This window comes from Thermobia domestica, chromosome 3, assembly GCF_964235325.1.
Source record: "Thermobia domestica chromosome 3, izTheDome1.hap1.1, whole genome shotgun sequence".
NCBI lineage: Eukaryota > Metazoa > Arthropoda > Insecta > Zygentoma > Lepismatidae > Thermobia > Thermobia domestica.
This window is the reverse complement of record NC_137456.1, coordinates 309513513-309521511: the sequence shown is the minus strand read 5'-3', so window position 1 is coordinate 309521511 and position 7999 is coordinate 309513513.

Sequence of the window (7999 nt, the reverse complement as noted above, 5' to 3'; positions counted from 1 at the left end):
TCAAATTCCTCGACAGAATTCGCGACGACAAGAGATTTTGAACCGAATAGTAACACGAATTCCCTGCTTTTAGTCGACATTTAATTTCTTCGTGAATATGATTTTCGTCTGTTAATATTGATCCTAAATATTTGAAAGTATCCACTTTATCAAAAGCATTATTTAATATTTTAACTCCTCCACAATTTGCCGTATTACGGTCCCGACGCACTTCCATGTATTTAGTTTTCTCTGCATTTACTTCTAAACCCATGTCCCTGCAAGCGTTTAATAAGATCTCTGCATTTATTTCTACTGTTCTCCTATCATCCCCTATTAAATTTACATCATCAGCATATGCCATAACCTGGTGAATTCCGTTCAACTCTAGGCCCTGGTTGCTATCTTTGATTTTCCTTACGGCATATTCCAGCACAAAGTTAAATAATAATGGCGACAACGCATCTCCTTGTTTCAGGCCATTTTCGACGTGGAAGCTCGTGGACAAAAATTTTCCTACCCGGACTTTACTTTGGGATTCACTTAAACATATCTTAATTAATCTAATTAGCTTTCTCGGTATTCCAAGTTCTGTAAGAACTTTGTATAATGTTTCTCTCCTAACCGAGTCGTAAGCCTTTCTAAAATCAATAAATAGTTGATGTACCGGGGTATTGTATTCCCACTTCTTTTCGAGTATTTGGCGAATGGTAAATATTTGGTCGATAGTTGATCGATTTCGTCTAAATCCGCACTGATAATCTCCAATAATTTCATCTGCGTATGGGGTCAATCTTGCTAACAGAATATTTGAAAGGATTTTATAGGATGTTGACAGAAGAGAAATGCCTCGATAATTATTACAGTCAGTTTTGTCGCCTTTCTTGTGAATTGGAACAATGATTGACTCTTTCCACTCTTGTGGCAATTCTTCCTTGTTCCAGATAAGGAGAATGAGTTTGTGTATCTTGTTCCACAATTTTTCGCCTCCAGCTAAAATTAACTCAGCCGGAATTTCATCTACACCCGGAGATTTGTGTTTCTTCAATTTCTTTATAGCGGCTTCCACTTCTATTCGATTGGGTTCTGGAATATACGGTTCTGCGGTGTGTATCTCCTTTTCTCCACGCACATTACTTTTTGGCTGCGTGTTCAGCAAATCGTCAAAGAAATCTTTCCATCTATTTAAGAGGCTATCCGTATCGGTGAGAACTGTTCCGTCAGATTTCTTTAATATATAAGCACGAGGTTGATAGCCTTTCTTAAATTCGCTGATCCCCTTATACATGTCCCGAATACTTTTATTTTTACTATTATCTTCAAGTTCCTTAATTTTAGCTTTCAAAAAATCCCGTTTCTCTGTTCTAAAAGTTTTGGAAGTTTCCCGCCTGATATCTGCGAAATTTTGTGTAGTCATTTCATTCGGATTTTGTAGCCACCGTAATTTTGCCTGTTTTCTCTTCTCTGCTAGTTTAATGCATTCTTGGTCGAACCATGGTTTGTTCCTACGTATTTCCGCGTGTCCCAATTTTTCTATTGCTGAACTTTTAATGCTATCTCTAATTTCAATCCAAGTATCCTCAACACTAGTGCACTCCGAGTCTTCTAAAACCGCGAATCTATTCGAAACTTCAATCTGGTATTCCTCTCTTACCTGGCTCTCTTCCAATTTCTTTAAATTAAATCTCTCCGTTTTCGGACATTGAATATTACCTTTATTCAATGATAATCTGTCCCGTATTATCGCTACTATCAGATAGTGATCAGTGTCACAATCAGCCCCTCTAAACGACCGGACGTCAATTATGCTAGATTGTCTTCTTCTATCTACTAAAACGTGATCAATTTGATTATGTGTTTTTCCGTCTGGTGATGTCCAAGTGTGTTTATGAACGTCGCGATGTGGGAATTTTGTACTCTTCACGATTAGGTTTTTGGATGTTGCAAAGTTCACGAGTCTAACACCGTTGTCATTACTTTCCTTATGCAAACTTTCGTTCCCTATAATCGGTTTGAAAATATCCTCTCGTCCTACCTTCGCATTGAAATCCCCTAATAGAATCTTCATATGGTATCGCGGGAGTTGGTCAAATATCCGTTCCACTTCTTCGTAAAAACTGTCTTTTATATCGTCACCCTTATCTTCAGTTGGAGGATGTACATTTAAAACAATAATATTACACCACCGCCCCTTAAGAGTAATAAAAGAAAGTCTGTCAGTAACAAATTCAACCCGTTTAATTGCTGGTAATATTCGTTTGTGAACGAAAAACCCTGTTCCTAATTGGTGATTTTTATTTCCTTCCCCGTAAAAGAACGTAAAATTTCCGGAATTCTCAGATCCATTTCCTTCCCACCTAACTTCCTGAACTCCTACTAAGTCCATCCTGTATTTCTCTAACTCACTCGCTACAGATTTTAACGCGCCTGCCCTATAAAGACTTCTCATATTCCATGTTCCAAATCTCATGTCCATTTTCTTTTGCTGATGTCGTGCCAAGTTATCAGTCCTTGTCCGAGGCTTTTGTGAATGTTTCTGAACAAGTACCTTTTTTTACAGGATGAGGGTGTTAGCCTTACCCAAACCCCCAAGCTGGAGGACCACTCCTAGTCGTCTGTCCGCGACTGCTTATTCAGTATATTCGCAGCTAAACTCTATATCTAGAGGCCTTCTCCTCGATCCGCAACCTGAGGACGCGCCATGCCGTGGTGACAGGAACCCACGTTACACGGTTCCTTGCACAGTATTTCTTGAAAATAAAACAAATAAGAGGTGTTGTGAAAGGAATATTACTGTTTACACAAAATATAACTTGGAATCAACAAAACTAATTTATTATCATTATTATTGGTTTAAAGAATTTGATGCAAATTATAATAGAGACACAAGAACAGAATAACGCTCCTTAAGCATTCCAAACTGAAATAGTTGTGATTTATTCTCGTAAGTCCTCTATGCTTTCAACTGTATTCAAAGTTGTTTTTGGCATAAACTTTAAGAAAATAATTGACGAAGAACATACTTAGTCTTAGCATTATTACCGAAGACATGCATTATCTTTCGCAAAATATTGCATCCGAAACACACTTCCTCCCGCAAGCATTTCTGACTCTATATGAAGAGATGCCCTTTAAGCTAAGAGAGACGGATGATTAAGGGAAGTGAATGATGGGAGAATCGGTGGAATGAGAATGAGGGAAGAAACGGGAGTACCCCGAGAAAACCTACTTACACAATTCTATCCACTGAAAACTTACTTAGCTGGGGAATAAACCAGAAACCACACGCCAGAGGTAAGCGCTCTGCCACTGAGCCTGCAATATAGTTCACGAAATGCAATATAAAACATGTTGTTTACTACTACTACTACTGTTTTGTCTATTAATTCAAATGGGCCTAAGATAGGAAAATGCTCCTTGATATATTCTGACATATGGGGAACGTTAATTGCAATGGAAGAAAAGTAACAGAATGCTGCGTCCTCGTGTTTCCTTTCTCCAGCATACAGTTTTAACTCGCATGCAGTGGCGACTCTTAAAGGAAGTCACATCACTAATATTGCTACGAACTTTTTTTCTTCCCGTAGCTTTTAGTATTTTTTTTAAATATTAATATGAATTTCCTCCAGAACCACCTCTGTATCACGATTGTATATGTTTATAAAATGAAGATAAGAAGTGAATTTAAGCTGACAAGCCGTGAAATGAAGTATGTGCCCGTGCAATAAGTATTTCGAACCGTGAAATCATCGATTGGTCGGATTTTAATTCAGACTCTCTTTCAGCACCAAGGCTAAACGAAACTTGGACTTACAGATTAATGTGAATCCGAACATGACCTCCCATCGGGAATCGAACCTGTATCTCCTCCACGAATTCGTGCCAATTTTGTTGTGTGTAACCCAGTCTTAACGTGCGTTCCGAACTACGACCAGGGTTGAATCCGTTGCAGATGACAGATGGGACGACCATAATGTAAGATCAACCCTCACACTATAAGACGTTCCCTACCCCATTAACTCGCCTCCAAGAACTGAATTACAAGTAGAGTAACCCATGAGAAGAGAATTGGAGCAGTTTGTCTCGACAAAGTGTCTTGAAAATGTATCGTCTCAAAACCTGTACATGCTTCTATCAGAACTGCATGTCCTATCTCATCACGAAAATTCTCGTCTCGTGAGCAACATTAATTATAAGACCACTTCTCCAGCTCTGCAGTGGAGCACACAAAGCACTATCCTGTGTTTTAAATCCCTTCAACTATAAATTGAAAAATAAACATTTACATGTTGTAAATCATGGTCCTGAAACGAACGTGGTGCAACGCTATTGATACAGTGGGTATGAAATGGTGCCCATAGCTGCCATTTCTTTAGTTATATAAACAAACTAGGAGAACAAAATGATGACGATTAACATAAATTTAGACGACGTGTTCACTACGTAGTTTATCAGGCTATTGAACGGTAATAATGAAACTTTACGACTCTAACTTATTTTCTAGATAAGAAGTGAGTCTACAGTTTAAATTAGGATCTGAACCACTTTTGCGTTTAACGATCTACCGGAAATCGAACACGTTTGCTAGCCACTATATGAGCGTGAATGTCACCTGGCTTCTAGAAGATTTGTACTTGTAGTTACGGCAAACCCTTCATATGCTATATTGACATACGCGAATAGGAACGTTACAAGCAGAAGACGAATGCCAGAGCTTTCTGAGCAGGATTGTAAATAATTTTCAGTATTTTTCAATGAATGAAGGTTCTTCGATAGATCTTTAAACTATAAATTGGATCGAACGTCCCGTTGAACACCTATTGTGTTGGAGGCAAAGGCTTGCACCATAGTATCAGTAAAATACACAAATGTGAACAAAGTTAAAAATCACGTTTTAAAAAGGGCAGGTGACATTGCTGATCACTCAGCTAAGTGGTTGCACACAACGTTACAGGGTTTTAACTTTAAAATCAAACCGAAAGGCAATATACACTGAACCAAAGGTAATATCCTGATATTCTTCTGGTAAGTGAGGAAGACTATAGAAAGCTTGAGGAAGAAAGAAAGAAAAAAAAAAGACTCAAACTTGGTTACTTACCCACACAAGTGATATTTAGTAAAATCATTTTTTTTTCTGTTCAGGATTAGAACCAATTCAGGGCACTAAAAACATGAACGTATTTTTTTTTATTTCAGTGAGAAAAAAACAATATCCTCATGTGATTTTTTTCTTAATGTTATGAACTTCACATCTAAATATTAGTCGAAGTGAGGGGCTTGTGAATTCAGGCAATGTGTGTTACCTTTATCGAGTTGAAGGGGGGCGCGGTGGCTCAGTGGTAGAGCGTTCACCTCTGGTGCTTGGGGTCGCGGGTTCGATCCCAGCCTCCGCCAAGTGAACTTTGTGGTGGACAAACACCGTGCTCGTGGGTTTTCTCGGGATTCTCCCGTTTCCTCCCACTTTCTTCATTCCACCATTTCACTCATCTCTCATCATCACCGTCTCCTTTAGCCTAACCGGCATAACCGTGGGACGTAAAACTTAAAGATTTCATTTCATTTCATTTATCGAGTTGAAAGCAAACCTTCACCTAAAAATGACTTATTGTTGAATTTTAGAGTTGCTATTTAGACCAAGGTTACATGAGATATGGACCTACATTTTTAGTTACAATCCACAGTAAAGTGTTAAATTTTCAATGTTCTCCCATCCAGACCCCATGCACCCAAAGAGAAACATACCACTTCTGTATCGATTGATCACTGTGTCTAATTACATTGTCACAGGATAGAAATGCCATACAGAAGTATTTGATATTACGACAACAAAGAAATATATAAATCTTTGCCACTAACCTACAGTACCTTTGAACTCAGAAGTCTGCGAAAGTCTTATATCAGATACATTTCAGTTGTAAGTTTTGTAATAATATCATGGTTTTGTTGCAAAGGATCATAATACTAACCACCCTTATTATAAATAACAAATAACAAGAATCTTCAGACTAGTTTGTCTGTAATATCCCCTCCCCTCTCAGGATAAAATTTTCAATGAACGCTACCATTTTCATCTGGCGCACAATAATACGCAAAAATTTCTCGGCACAGAAGTAACACGATTGAAGTACCATAAATTCAGTACCAACAGAAGCACTTTCTACAAAGCCTATTACTAATAGTAAGAAGTGGACACAATCATAGTAGATGTTACGATAGAAAGTAACTTTATACATTCTTATTAGTGGTTCCATATTTAATGTCTAATCAATCCAAGAAGATAATAAAAGTAATAAAACACACTTGCTGCAAGTAAAAAAACATTGCAAATTTATTTCCAATGTGATAAGGCACTCTTGTACCTTTACGACGAGTTGAATCGTTACTGTAAATCTGGATATTCAGATTTTATTCGTGAACAAAAATTACGTTAGAAATAGATCCAAAAACAACAAGGACTACAATTATATATTATATATGTATAAAACACAATTCGTAGTTATACAAAACAAATAACTAAACAGATTAAGGTATAATTTCGGATTATTTTTATTCTTTTTGGAAATACAACATAGTGTCGACAAAATATTACAAGAGTAGCCTACATGAGAATTTTCGGCATGAACAACTATGACTCGTCGATCGAAATCCTTACCAGCACTTTTCTCCAAGTATAAATATAAAGCATTAACAGAAATATTGTTTAACCTTACACAGAAACCATGTTACAACAATAAAACGAAAAAACTTAATATAGAAAGTACTCACATGTGCCTGATAACAGACCGTGCACTGTCTCCCCTTTTTTTTTTATTACATTGATACTGAAATTTTAGGGATAAATAGAATAATGTTACAATATAGGTATAAATATACTACAAAAGAGAAAACACATACATTATAACTTTAGGGCGACGATAGATTGACTTTCAGTTTGCCTATTAATGAAAGTATAATGCTGGAGAAAAATGTTATACAGCTACAACAATAATAATTTATAATCACTTTTCACTCCAGGCAGCACAACAAAGTATGAACTCAATAAATCTAACATTATTTTTTTAAACTGTAAAAGTACACAAATAATAAATTATAACTCAACATTTAATGAAGAACAATTATTAGTGAGCGAGCTCTACAACAATCTAAAGGGTTAATAAAAGGAGACTATACCTAGATTGGATCTGCCATATTTCAAAACTGAGTTGCGATACTTAAAAAATATTTTTGCAGCAATCGGGATACAAAACGTGGACCAATACAAAGCAACTCAAAAATTACAGAATATATATTACGCGTTTCATCTATTGAATTTACCTCTACAATTCTATGCATATGTATTGTATGTACTTCAGTAATACAGAAGTAATAATCGTCATATTTCCCTACAAAATCTCTTACCTAATACTTAATTAAAACAGACTACTAGAGCGCCCCTTAACATTGTTGCGTTAGTCCTATATGGAATAATGGTTTCTACTTCTCTCTGGAATGCACTGTTACTGCCCTTGAAACAATATAAGTTTTGTGAAGTGTTGCCTTATTCTCTGTTCCCTGCCTGTATATTTCTTTGCAAGGCTATGGTAACGAATACTGAGGTATTTATGCGCTATAGCCTTGACCAACAGCACCAAATGATTATCCAAGGGATCTTGGTCGAACATATGCTGTTCTAAGCTTTGAAATATTGGCTGTCCAGCAAAATATTTCACAATGGAAGTCACCAAAACATGTATGTTTCTCGGTTCCTTCTCTAGATTACTTGCCAAACTTTTCCTCAACACTCTTTCGGCAAACTTCACTATTTTTACCACGTCATTACTAGGTCTTATCAAGTAACCTTTAGTCTTTACTTCAATAAGTCTGGCATTCTGAGCAATGTCTGATTTGTCTGCACATTGTAATACGCGTGCACATTCTTCACATCTGAGAGACTTAAGCAAAGAACGTACTACAAAGCCGGCAACATAAACAACAACTTGCTCTGAATATTCTGACAAAGTCGAACAACTTAAACAATAAG